The sequence below is a fragment of the Armigeres subalbatus genome, chromosome 1, assembly GCF_024139115.2.
Source record: "Armigeres subalbatus isolate Guangzhou_Male chromosome 1, GZ_Asu_2, whole genome shotgun sequence".
Taxonomy (NCBI): Eukaryota; Metazoa; Arthropoda; class Insecta; order Diptera; family Culicidae; genus Armigeres; species Armigeres subalbatus.
The window spans coordinates 234,347,704-234,360,472 of record NC_085139.1 but is presented as its reverse complement, the minus strand read 5'-3'; the positions used below and the strand labels follow the sequence as shown (position 1 = coordinate 234,360,472).

Genomic DNA, 12,769 nt, shown 5'->3' with positions numbered 1-12,769 from the left:
GCCAGCAAAAGATGTTTCGGACAGCGACGACAGCGACAATCTTTATCTAGTAACTAAAATATCTTTTTGTTTGAGGTGATGGGTTTTAGCGCGGCTCTCCCAGACCGGCATGCCGTATTCGATCACGCGGAGGATGATTTGTCTGTAGACAGCAAGCTTATTTTTCATGGACAATGCCGACCGGCGGTTGAGCAAAGGGTACAGCAGTTTCAACAAAACGATACACTTTCTCACCGTCTTGTCAACCTGTTGCCGAAAAATAAGCTTGCCAAGGGTCAAGCTAAGGTAGTCAGCCTCGTGCCATTGAGAATGATTTTGCAGTCCTCAGCCGGAACAAGCCATTTCGAGTGGGGGAAGTCTTCGCCGCGTTGATACAGATCTTCCAGCTCGTGAAATAATCTGTCAGGACATCCACTCCTCGTAGGAATTTTGCCACGAGCACTCGAATGAATCGTCTCCTGTAGACTATAGAGGTGTCATCTGCGAACAGTGACAAAGTGCCGCCTTCTTGAGGTTCTGGCATGTCAGAGGTGAAAAGGTTGAACAGCAGGGGCCCGAGGATACTACCTTGCGGGATGCCTGCGACTATGTCGTGCGCATTGGAACTCGCTCCGCTGATTGAGACCCGGAATGTCCTTGCCGACAGATAGTTGCGGATGATTTTCAGTAGGTAGCTGGGAAGATTGTAGCGATGCAGTTTGTACACCAGATCATCATGCCATACATTATCGAATGCCTTCTCGACGTCGAGTAAGGCCATGTCGGATGTGTGAAAAACATGCTTGAGGACGCAGAATTCCAGGACGATGGGAAGTAGCTGAGTCGCATACACTGATTGAAGATCAGTGAATGGTGCTCAAAGAATGGAGCACTCTTGTGTTTGAGTTCGAGATTTAGGATCCTATCGAAGCCTGGGGCCTTCATGTTTTTTGATGATTTGATATAGGCCTTCAGTTCGCCAGCTGAGATCTCCAACTCCTCAGAAAAGTCGTTTGGAGTCAGATTTATGTAATTATGTTGTTCGCTAGCTCGCTAAAGGCTGCTTCATGTGGACTGATCTCGATGTTCTGTCCAAGATTGTGTGAGCTGACGAAATGGCGACCTATTTCGGCTGCCTTCTCTGCAGGAGTTATCAAGAGTTAGTTAGAGTCATTGTTGTCTAGTGGGATCAAAGGTGGAATGGGCCGAGGCTTGGATTTTAGAACTCTAGTCAACTTCCAGAACGGTTCTTAGCACATTCTGGAGAGCGCGGATCTCATTGGGAAAATCACTATTTCTGAGATCCACCATTCTGGCTTGGATAATTTCAGTCATGCGATTGCACCGGGTCTTAAGCGCAGGCAGCCCAGTATGTTGGTACTGTCTGCGAGTGACATGGATGGCGTGCAGCTGCTCGTCGACGTCTTCGGATGACACAGGGTGGATGGTAATTGATATTCTCGTCCATGCACCGTTGAAACCGACCCCAGTCGACTTGGGGGTAGTTTCGCCGGGTTAGCTCGTGCCGATTCACCGAAGTTCCAACTTCCGCCACCACGAGATAGTGGTCCGAGCTCAGTTCCTGGAAGACGACCGGCTGGGAGACGTGACCGTTCATGTTCGTGATAAAGATGTCGAGTGATGCATGGGCCCCGGGCCGTGTCAACCGGGTAGAGCTGTCAGGGCTCAGGATGGTGTAGTGGCCTTCCAGCTCGTCGTTGGACCTGTTAGATTAACTATACTAATGCAATGAAATTTTAAAGAAATAAGAAAATTACAAAAAAAACTAATTCAATTGAAAAATTCACTAAAATAAAACTATATTATATACACGAAAATTTACAAAACTATTTACACTTCAGCCCTCTCAGGGTCTGTCCGGGAGAATCGTTGGGGCGGACTCACTTCTCAAACTTGCAACGCGAATTCAATTTCAACAAAACAAATGATGCAGAAAAGAGATTTGCGCGTGAAATAATTATGCTTTAAACTGAATGTAAATTGAGAGTTCAAGGGTTGGGTTTATTTAATAATAATAGAATAAGGAGATATAAAGGAATGTACAAAATTTCACCTGACTTCAACGGTTAGGCGACTGTCAGTCGCTCGGTGGATGTTCGGAATGATGGCTGCGACTGCTCCACTTCCTTACCGATGGCTATGTCGACGATGAGGTCGGATCCAGGGATGTATCGGCCTGGGGTAAAGGGGCGTCGTACGGTTTTCCTCCTCTCGTCCTGGAAGGGTGATTATACCAGGGATGGGTGATTTCTCGCTTAACTTTTCAAAAGGACCTAAGTAACATTTTTTTCATGATTTAATTTGAATAGCGCAATCAACAGAAAAACATGAAAGCTTTTGATTGCAGTACACACTTAATCTTTTTTACCGGGCTCGGTTGTCAGATTACCGATTTCTCAACAGCTGAGCTCTCGGTACCCACCTCAGTGAAAAGATCAAATAATTACCGAGGTCTCGCTTCTCAGTTCTCGAGGGCAAAATGCTCCAGTTATTACTGAGTACTCGGTAAATAATACCGAGTGATTTGCAAAATGGTGCGGACTTCGGTAATGAAAAATACCGGGTAAACTGTATTTTAAATTCCGATTTTTCTTCGAAAATAAAGTAAGGAAACTCTAGAAATACGAGTGATTTTTGTTTATTATTTTATAGTAATACAGTGATCGTTCGCTAATTGGGGCACGACCTCACCCCAACTAGCGAATGCCGTTCGCTAATTGGGGCGCTTTGACAAGCGTCAATGTTGTTTACTTTTTGCATTGAACAAAGGAAAATTTTACGCGCCAGAAAATATCGATCCCGCCGAACACGGAAACAAAACGTCAACGCGTTTTTGACATCACATTCTGACGTTTAGCTGCTTTTTAATTGGGTTTCGCCCCAATTAGCGAACCCCCAACTAAAAAGCGCCCCAACTAGAAAAACCCCAATTAGCGAACGTTCACTGTATAGTAATTCATTATCTAGCATATAAGTAAACATTGAAATTTTTTTATTACATTTAAATAACAAAACAGTGAGATCGTGATGCCACCGCCGACCTCAATTACGACAAACGCCGCCGCCGACGTTTGCAGTCATTTTCCTGGAAATTGAGAATATAATATAAGTTTGAATAATATACCAACTAAATAAAATGCTTGACTCTACCTGATCTATGTTCACATTTGACTGGTGAAACATTCACACTGATTAGCCCTATATTAAATAAATATGAAGGAAATCACTCGCGCAAAAACTTCCTCGAAATTAATTAGAATGCACATCTCAAATATGGCGTCGCCGAGCTAACACTGAAGGTGATGGCATAACTTCGAGATACACTGAGAGCTCGGTATTTATTTTACAGGAATCTCGGTAAAGCCCATTTATTTTTACTGAACGATCGGTATATTTTTGACAAGTACAAGTCAGTTTTCTTATAACAGATTTGTTCGGTAATTCATATTACCGAACATCAGTATGTTATTTTGAACAACTGAGACATCAGTAAAATAATTACAGAAATCAGTAAATTGATCACAAATAACTGAGCTCTCGGTTCAAATTTACTTTTACCGATTTAAATCAGTAAAATATATTACCGAGCTGGAATTCTGAATTTAAGTGTGTACTCAAATTAATTCATGAAAAAATGTTACTTAGGTCCTTTTGAAAAGTTAAGCGAGATTTCACTATCACTCACAGGCCACTGGTCACACGCCGTTCGATCACTATTGGCAACTCCGACGATGGGTTGTTGAACAAATCTTCATCCGAGGCACTATCTCTGCCGTTTCGAATACCGGTTCACTTGCGAAACTGGTAGGAATTTTGTTCCTAAAGAATTTAGAGAAACATTTTAAGAGAGCAACGGAAGGTTTAAACTGTCGGAATTTTGTTACCAAAAAGAGTCCTTGGCCTCATCCTGCTTAGGCTTATAAGGCCTTCGATGACCCATCAAAATCAAAGTAGGATGGGATACACTTTTAACAGATCGATACCAAGGGGATAAATGTGGTAAAATGGGATTTTTAAATTCAATTTTCTTTTCTTTTTTATCAATCTTTTATTTTTCTAATTTTTACATTAAATTTTAGAGTAAATGGTATCTTAGGATAGGGTATATAGGGGATTTTTTTTATTGTCAATTTTTCGCGTTTTCAATGATTGAAAAATTGAGATATGTATGGAGAACTCAAGAAACGCAAGAGCTGCTGATTTCAAAATTGAACGTAACAGATACACTGTATTATACGCCACCCTCATCCCTGGGAATCAGACCCCAGGAACTAAGTTACGTGATTCCTATTCGGCTAATGTGTTCAAGACTTCGAGGAAGGATTTGCTATGCAACGGACGAAGGCGCATTTTTATCCTTTTCAATGGTTCTTGAAGGATGCATAAAATCAACGATAATCATCATACACGGACTGAATTCGGTGAGGTCTAACCAATTGTTTTAGATTCTTCTTCTTTTCTAACTGTACTTATTGCTATCATCCATTTCCATATCACAAAACACCATAAGCGACAAAAAGTAATGGCTTCAAAGTCCTGCCGTTTTGCTATATACAATACAATTTATTGAAAGTCTACAAATAGAATCATGTTTATCCTCTGCTGTGAGCAATACGCGAGAAGAAGTGGATGAACGCTGTCATCAGAGGAAAAGTAGAATCACTGAAATTTAACACATCAAGGTTGAAACTAGCTACCTCATAGGGTATGGGACTCGTCAGGGTCGTTAGTCTCCAACTTACCTTAAACTCGCATCAATCCGTCTTCTACTGGGTTTATTGGCCAGCCAGGAGGCACGTGTATCAATCACCGGTCCACTAGAGGACCCAGAGTAGTGAGAAAGCACGAGCAAAGTCTCTACCACCCTAAATTAACTCAAAAGCCGTAAAAAATTTCATTTAGGGACAACCACCGGAGGACAAGGCTTGGTGGCTCCTTTGCGAGCCCGAACAAAGCGGAAATAGCAAACAGAAAGTGAAAGCTTTTTTTTATCCAGGGATGCGCAATTTGAATAAGTGCTACCTGATTTAGCTTAACATCATATTGGTTTATTTGCCCTAGGGCGGTAATTTAGGTACAAACGTCACACATTTTTAGGGTACTTGCGTGCAAGGGCCTATGGCTGCCCTGAGTGTTGGTCGATGGTCTCTGCTCTGCATGAAAGGGGCCATGGCAGCCAGCGAAGGTGTTCGAAGCGGGCTTGGTGGCGTGGTGGCTGCGAAAGGGCGATGTTGGTACCCGATACTGGTCGGCGGCTTGCCGGACGAAGGTGCTTGAAACGGGTTTGATGGCGTGGGGGCAGCAAACGAGGCGGTGTTGTTGCTCGAAACTGATCGGCGGCTTGCCGGACGAAAAGTGCCTGAAGCGGGTTTGACGACGTGGTGGCCGCGAACTGGGCGATGTGGGTAGTCGAAACGGGTCGGCGGCTTGCCGGAAGAAAAGTGATGTTGCGGTCGCTCGGTTCGATTCGATGGCTTGCAATCCGGGGTAGCTTGAGATGACGGTTACGCGGCTGGTCGGCCTCGCCGATCGAAAGTTCTCCACCAATTCCACGTGATACGTCGCTACGGAATATCTTCCCGACCTGGCCGATACCCGAATCCAAAATGGCTGCGCACACGACACTCAGGACACTGGCGCACTTGATGATGGCTTGAATTGACTGCTCACAGTCGCGGAACGGAATCACGGCTTCCGGGCTGATGGGCTGATGGTCTTTCCGGTCGAACCTCTAGCACGAGGGAAATTTGGCTGATGGTAGTGCACTGCTGGGGGCCACCCTGGTGACCGCCACGATCTCCTGCGGAAGGGTTCCAAACCTGTTCCAAAGGAACAAAAGAAAAAAGGCCCACTACCGGACCTTTTTTCTGCAGTTTTTTCACGGGATCACCCAGCACCTTAGGTATTTTTCTTGCGATACCTAATAAGGAGACTTTTAATTAAATTTTTAAGACACACGTCGCGCACTACTACTCCCTACGAGGGTTTGCGACCGAAAAGAAATTTTTTGGTAATGGGCTGAGGTTTTAACAGCGGGTAGTAAACGGGAGATCAAACTTCGTGTGAAGCACGAAGTTTGACAGTATTTACTCCCACCTTGCGTTTGCTTTCTCTCTCTAGCTCATGGTGGTAACCTCTATTTATGTTTTTTTTTGGAATCAGGTGTTGATTTTGGCAACCCACCTGTACCGCTGTCAATAAATTTCAGAATGAAATGATTGGATGAGGCAAGAGTCTACTGTGGGTGAGACAACTGTCAAACGCGCGTGAGAGCCTGACAGGGCCGACACTCACTAATGGGTGTGTGGAGCCAAACTAGGGTGTGACAAAATTAATTCAAAAAGCAAACAATTGCGGTGGAGCCAGCAACTAATTTGTAACAAACGGTTACAAGGTATAGGCAATGGAATTGCAAATAATTTTAAAAATTACAAACAGAGGTTTTTTTGAAAATGATTTATTAGGCGGGATTAGAAATTTAATAAAGTTTAAAAGTAGTACCATCTCCGGAATCATTTCAAGAAAAAACTTCATTGTCATTAACAATCAAATTAATTTATCTATAAAGTAGATAATCAAAATTCTAACATCATGCTATCAATTATTTGCAAATAAATTTCATTATGAAATTTTGAAAATTATTTTGAAAGCTGCATCCCATACCTCGCTGTGAAATTATTTTTATGATTCTACTTTTTCTTTTGATGACAGAATTCATTCTTCTGCTAGCGTATGCAAATCCTCGAGCTGAAGAAATGGCAGTGTAGGCCTATGTAGGCATTTTAGTCCAAATTCGAATGAACAATCGTTCACTTTGAGCGACTGACTTTTTTAGTTTATAAGCAATTCTATGATGAAATAGCAGACAAACAATTCGGAATATGAAACTCGAAGCAACTCTATGGTTTTTGTTTATTATGAGTAATTTATTTCCCTTGCGTTGAAGATACAAAAACGCAAAAGTATCTTGTAGTCACGTCAGCTAAAATATAAGTAAACAATTGTCCACCTTGAGCAATTAATTGTTTATTCTCGGAAAGGATAATTAGTAATAGCCTGTTCAGAGCCTTTCAGTGATAAACTGCAAGCTAAGAAAAATCACTTAAAATATCAGATGTTAATTCTAAATACTTCTTCAAACGAACAATTAGTTAAATTACACCAAGTGTAACCATTTATCTTAGCCCTTGTCACTTTACTTGAAAAACATTTTGTTGCTATAGGTTTGGTTTTGATTCAACACACTTCTACTTTTATGTAAACGGGAATAAATATTGCTTATTCTTTTTGGACAATGAATTCATAAGAGTGAACAATGGTTGAAAACAAAATGAAAATTTTCTCATAGCACACACAAAATAAAATAATGAAAAATAAACAATATATAAAATAAACGGAAATCAACCAAATATGTCCGTCTGGGCATTCTTATTTAACCTCAAATTGAGATAAAATAAGAGTTTTTGATCTAGTGTCGATTCCGTTATTATCGATGTGGTTAAACAGCCGTTTTTTTCAATACCGCGTTAATGAAATGATGACGCGGGCGCTTAAGCAAAAATTCAAATGAACAATCACTCACTTTGAGTGATTGATTGTTTATCCTCGCAAAGGATGAACAATTGAACAAGATAAGGAAATCCTAATACAGTTGCATAGAAGTTACATAGATCACATCGCTTTCCATGGTGAATCCCGATCTATGTTACTGATAACCCCTCCCAACTAATACAACTTTCTTCCCGTGGTAATTGTGGAGATGCAGAAGTATTCTCGGTCTCTAGTAGCAACAATAACCACACACTAACATTCCCTTTCTTTCCCAACTGACTGTAAGGACTTGGCCGGCCCCGTTATTGATGAACATTTGCGAGCTGCTGAAACGTGCACTTCGAGAATAGATGGTAAATCCCAACCACTGTTCACTTGGATCGTAGTGCAATTTGCACCAGTTCTGATCAATCACGGAGTAGCAACCATTGATATGCACAGTCAGTCTAAGCTAAGCTATATTTAATCATTGAAATGTAGGACGCAACGAATGGATTTTTGTTCGGATTGCGAATGGAATTCTGTTTCATATCTTTGATTGTAATTCTGTTCGATTTCCGAATCGAATTCTTTTCGATTGTTAAATGAAATTCTGTTTGAATTCAGAATGTAATTCAGTTGGTTTTCCAAATGGAGATCTGTTCCGAACGGAATTCTGTCGATTTCCGAATGGAGTTCTCTTTAATATTTGTGAATGGTATTGTCGCGCTTATCTTTTTCTAGACTTTCGTGGCGGTCTTACTCTCGCAGGGTCGACTGCGAAGGTAGACGTCAAGATAGCCACCGGGTTGAAAGATAGGATAAATTTTCCTCTGAAAACAAAACCACGTGCTTTTCGCCAAATGACAGCAGTACTCGATTGTATTAGTGAGAGGCAACCGGAGTCACTGAGTACATGGAAAGTGTTTGTCATGACAAGTGCATACGGTGGGTAAGATTTTTAATGACTCTGTCGTGTTTAGTGACTGTTGCGATTACCTGAGAAGCAGCCAGCAGGCCGCCGCAGTATTCTAAATTTTCTCGAGATGCATAATATTCTGTATGAGTTTTAAAAAAAAATCGATTCGATTGCCAAATTGAATTACATTCAAATTCCGTATAAAGTTCTGTTTGAATTCCGAATGGGATTCTATTCGATTTTCGTATGGAATTATGTCCGAATTCCGAAATTTGAATATAATTTTGTTGAAACCGGAATGGAATCCTGTTCGAATTCCGAATGGAATTCCTTACGCATTGCGAGTGAAATTGTTTTTAAATTCCGAATTTACTTCTGTTTGAATTCTGAATGTTTTTTTTTCTAATTTCTAATGGATTTCTGTTCGAGTTTCGAGTGCAATACTGTTCGAATTCTGATTGGAATAGTGTTTCGAACGGAGCTCTTATGAAATTTTGAATGGATTTTTCTATTCGAACTTCGAATTAAGTTCTGTCCGAATTTTGAACGGATTTTTTTCCGAATTCCGAATGGAGTTCTGTTTGAATACCAACGGAAGTTCTTTCATAAAGACTTTCAGCCCTAGATCACAATATATAGGGGAACTGTTCCGATCTCCATCTCACTGTACATATATTAATCTCATCGCTAAACAAAGAAATACGGCACTAAATTTGTCGCTTCTTTTTGTCAACATGCGTGCTCACTAGACTGGCCCAGATTAGTATGGGGAGAAAAAATGTTGTCGAATTCCACGGGGCACCCCCAAATTGTGTCTTTGGGTGAAAATCAATCTCTGAAAATTTCAGCTCAATCGCTTGCTGCATAAGCTGGCGCATTTGATTTGAAGTTTGTATGGGGATTCCAGCCAAAATGTATAGGAAAATACACCTCCGTCACTCATTCGATCTGGAAATTGGTTCTGATTGCTCGATTGACCTCAGAATTGCAAAAATGGCAGTTGGTATGCTACAGAACAACTTCATAGAACATTGCATGATGATTAAATGAACTTTTATATAGTTTTCGGCTGATTTATTAGGGGCTGATTTGTGTATTTTGGATTTTTGATCGAATCGCATCAGCCGAAACCTATATAAAGTTCATTCAATCATCATACAATGTTCTGTGAAGTTGTTCTGTAGCATACCAACTGCCGTTTTGCAATTTTGAGGTCAATCGAGCAATCAGAACCAATTTCCAGATCGAATGAGTGACGGAGGTGTATTTTCCATACATTTTGGCTGGAATCCCCATACAAACTTCAAATCAAATGCGCCAGCTTATGCAGCAAGCGATTGAGCTGAAATTTTCAGAGATTGATTTTCTCACCCAAAGACACAATCCTGGGGGGTGCCCCATGAAATTAGGCAACTTTTTGTTTCCTGGGCCAGTCTAGTGCTCACTGCTGAAAAAAATCACAAAAATAATAAACAAACCAAATTCCTTTCCACTGCTTTGTTTTTGATGGGATGGAAATAGGAGCTATGAGATGAAGTGGTGAACCGTTCCCCTATTTATTCTTATTAAGGCAACAAGCCTTCTATTTGACTATCTTCAAATCTTCCTTCTCATAGCCTATTTCAAATATATCTCTTTTTTCAATTATCTTCTTCGCTTTCCATTTTTTAGTAGAAAATGCATTTTAGACATAGCTAATTCTTTGAAGAGTGGTAGAAATGCTTTTTACCAATTAGGTTGGTAAGAAAATAGATCAGAGTGCGTTTTTATATGATATGCAGATTGTTTGCGAGAATCAGAAGCTTTTGATCTGCGGTCGATATGTAAGTAGATTTTATTAATCGCAATGCTGTACTTGGAAACATGCCTCAGAGACGTTTATTTAGGAATATCAAATTTTCTGTCGGAATTGAGTGAAAAATGTAGATCACGTTTGTTTGTTGCTTGAAAAACAAATGTTCAGCATTCAGAGGACACGTACAGTCGTGATTTATTTAGTAGGCAGAACGATCGGCCGGTCATAACATAATTTGTTCTGCTTTGTGCGGTTAGGAGAACGTTCGCCCGATCATCGAAATGTTTTTCTGCTTTGTGCGGGTGAGTAAATTAATTAGAAAGCGAAGATGCAGTTCGCGTCAGTAAGCAGAACGATCGGCCGGTCATCGAAAATAGTGTTCTGCTTTGTGCGGTCGGTAATTAAAATAATTAGTGTTCGTTCGATTATGTTTTGAATTAATCAAACTACACGCTATACACGACATACCGTTTACCAAAACGAACCCTGCCACAATACCTACCCCATATATCCAACATCCCAGTGATTTCTCGTGGAAGTGCAGATAACTCGTCCACTTTTATCAAAGCGAGTATCATGTCAACATTTTCCTACCCATTCCTTAATTGACCTGCATTCGGACACGGCCGGCGCTGGTATTGCTTATTTTTGGATCACCAGTTCTTACACATTGAAGATGATGTTAGTCCCAAACTTCATCTGTTGGTTTCTGTGTAATTACAGCTGACCTGGCAGTAACGGAGTAGCAACCGTGGGCGGTCAATCATGCTCATGCTTAGGATAGGGTATATAGGGATTTATTTACATATTTACAATTTTATTTATTTATTCTAGAATTAAAGCATACTTTATTTACAAAAAAAAAGGAAACTAAACGATAATAGAAGAAGCAAATTTAGGGATTGTGACCTGTTGGAAAGGTAACAGACCAGACGACGCCGTTCCGGTTTGAGACGGTGTCTCCCCACGATTGGTGCTTTGCGTTCAAGTCTCCAGCGATGATGAACTGCCCCTGCCACCGAGTGAGCTTCACTATATCCCTTCTTAGATTTTCCGACGTCGTCGACTTTGACTTGTGTGGGACAGTAAGCCACGATGAACATGACGACTCCGACGGTGGTGGTGACTTCCACTCCATCCATCCAAATCCAGCAGCAGACGGCAGGCGATGTTGCTCCGCAAGGCAATTGCCACTCCCCCCCTCTGGAATTTGTTCGATTGAACCTCACCGGCCTAAAATCCAGAATTGTTGCGCTTTTTCGGGCTTCAGGTGTGTTTCAGTGATGAAAGCCGCGTCAATCTCCTTCTCCTGAAGAAAATCACTGAGCTCGACGGATTTGCTCTTGAGCATTCCAGTTTACCAGACCCAACCTAGTAGCCATTTTCAATTACGAAAAGGCCCAGAGTGTAAACAAATATACTCTATTACCAATATAGTCCACTCTGGCTGATTTGAAGAGACAACACAGCAGCGCCGCGGTGTCACAAAAGGCAAGCAAAGTAGTGAAGATACATTCCGAGGGGTGCTTATACGTATAGTTCAATATGCAACATAACATTTTGAAATAATATGCTAGAAATAGGCCCTTCTTAGCCGTGCGGTAAAACGCGCGGCTACAAAGCAAGACCATGCTGATGGTGGCTGGGTTCGATTCCCGGTGCCGGTCTAGGTAATTTTCGGATTGAAAATTGTTTCGACTTCCGGGGCATAAAAGTATCATCGTGCTAGCCTCATGATATACGAATGCAAAAATGGTAACCCGACTTACAAACCTCGCAGTTAATAACTGTGGAAGTGCTTAATGAACACTAAGCTTAGCTAAGCTGCGAGGTGACTCTGTCCCAGTGTGGGGATGTAATGCTTATAAGGAGAAAAAGAATGCAAGAAATCATCCAATGACTAGGGTGATATCCAAGTTCAAAAATAAAATTTTGAAAAATGTAATTCAAATTTTCAAAAATTGTAAAATAAGTGTAATTATTGAAATTAACGCACTTCTTAATTATCGTTTTCAGGCGTTAGTTACCTTTTGTGACGCAGGATGGTGTGAATGTGCTGTCTCCCCAACACACAATTTAAGTTGAATAAGCTAGTTTTTTAAATGAACAAGCCAAATCGTGGAGAAATAAGCTCTTTATCAGCCTCCAATGCTTGTTGGGTCTTGCCTACACAGATAGAAAAATCCACTGAAAATTACGCTGGAAATCATGCACATAAATGGAACATCATTATTAGCGTACTTCCACAAGAGAAGTAGCCTAAATGTATACAATATTTGACGTGAATCGTCGATATTGCATACAAGTTGTAAGGAATATTGTTAGGCCATTTCAGCGTAGAATAGCGTACATTTCCGCATGTCATGTTTAGCGCGTTATTTTTCATTATTTTTTTTTCTGTGTAATATATGGGGATTAACGAAGTGGACTATTTATATTGTTAATATACTATATTTGGTGTAAATCTGGTCGAACCGGGATTTGCAGCTTCGAGGCCGAGCCGCAAATTGGGCGCAGAGCGGAGC

The 12,769-nt window shown here is 41.0% G+C and overlaps 1 protein-coding gene and 1 long non-coding RNA gene across 2 annotated transcripts in view; one reads left to right on the top strand and one right to left on the bottom strand.

Moving 5' to 3' along the window:
* LOC134205894 (chaoptin) overlaps positions 1 to 12,769 on the top strand; it is a 554,999-nt gene that overhangs the window by 6,700 nt on the left and 535,530 nt on the right. The window lies entirely within an intron of this gene.
* Positions 5,027 to 6,184, bottom strand: LOC134211807 (uncharacterized). Its single transcript, XR_009979105.1, has 2 exons — positions 5,861 to 6,184; positions 5,027 to 5,819 (listed from the first exon to the last, which is right to left on the bottom strand). It is a non-coding gene; the product is annotated as an uncharacterized LOC134211807 (long non-coding RNA).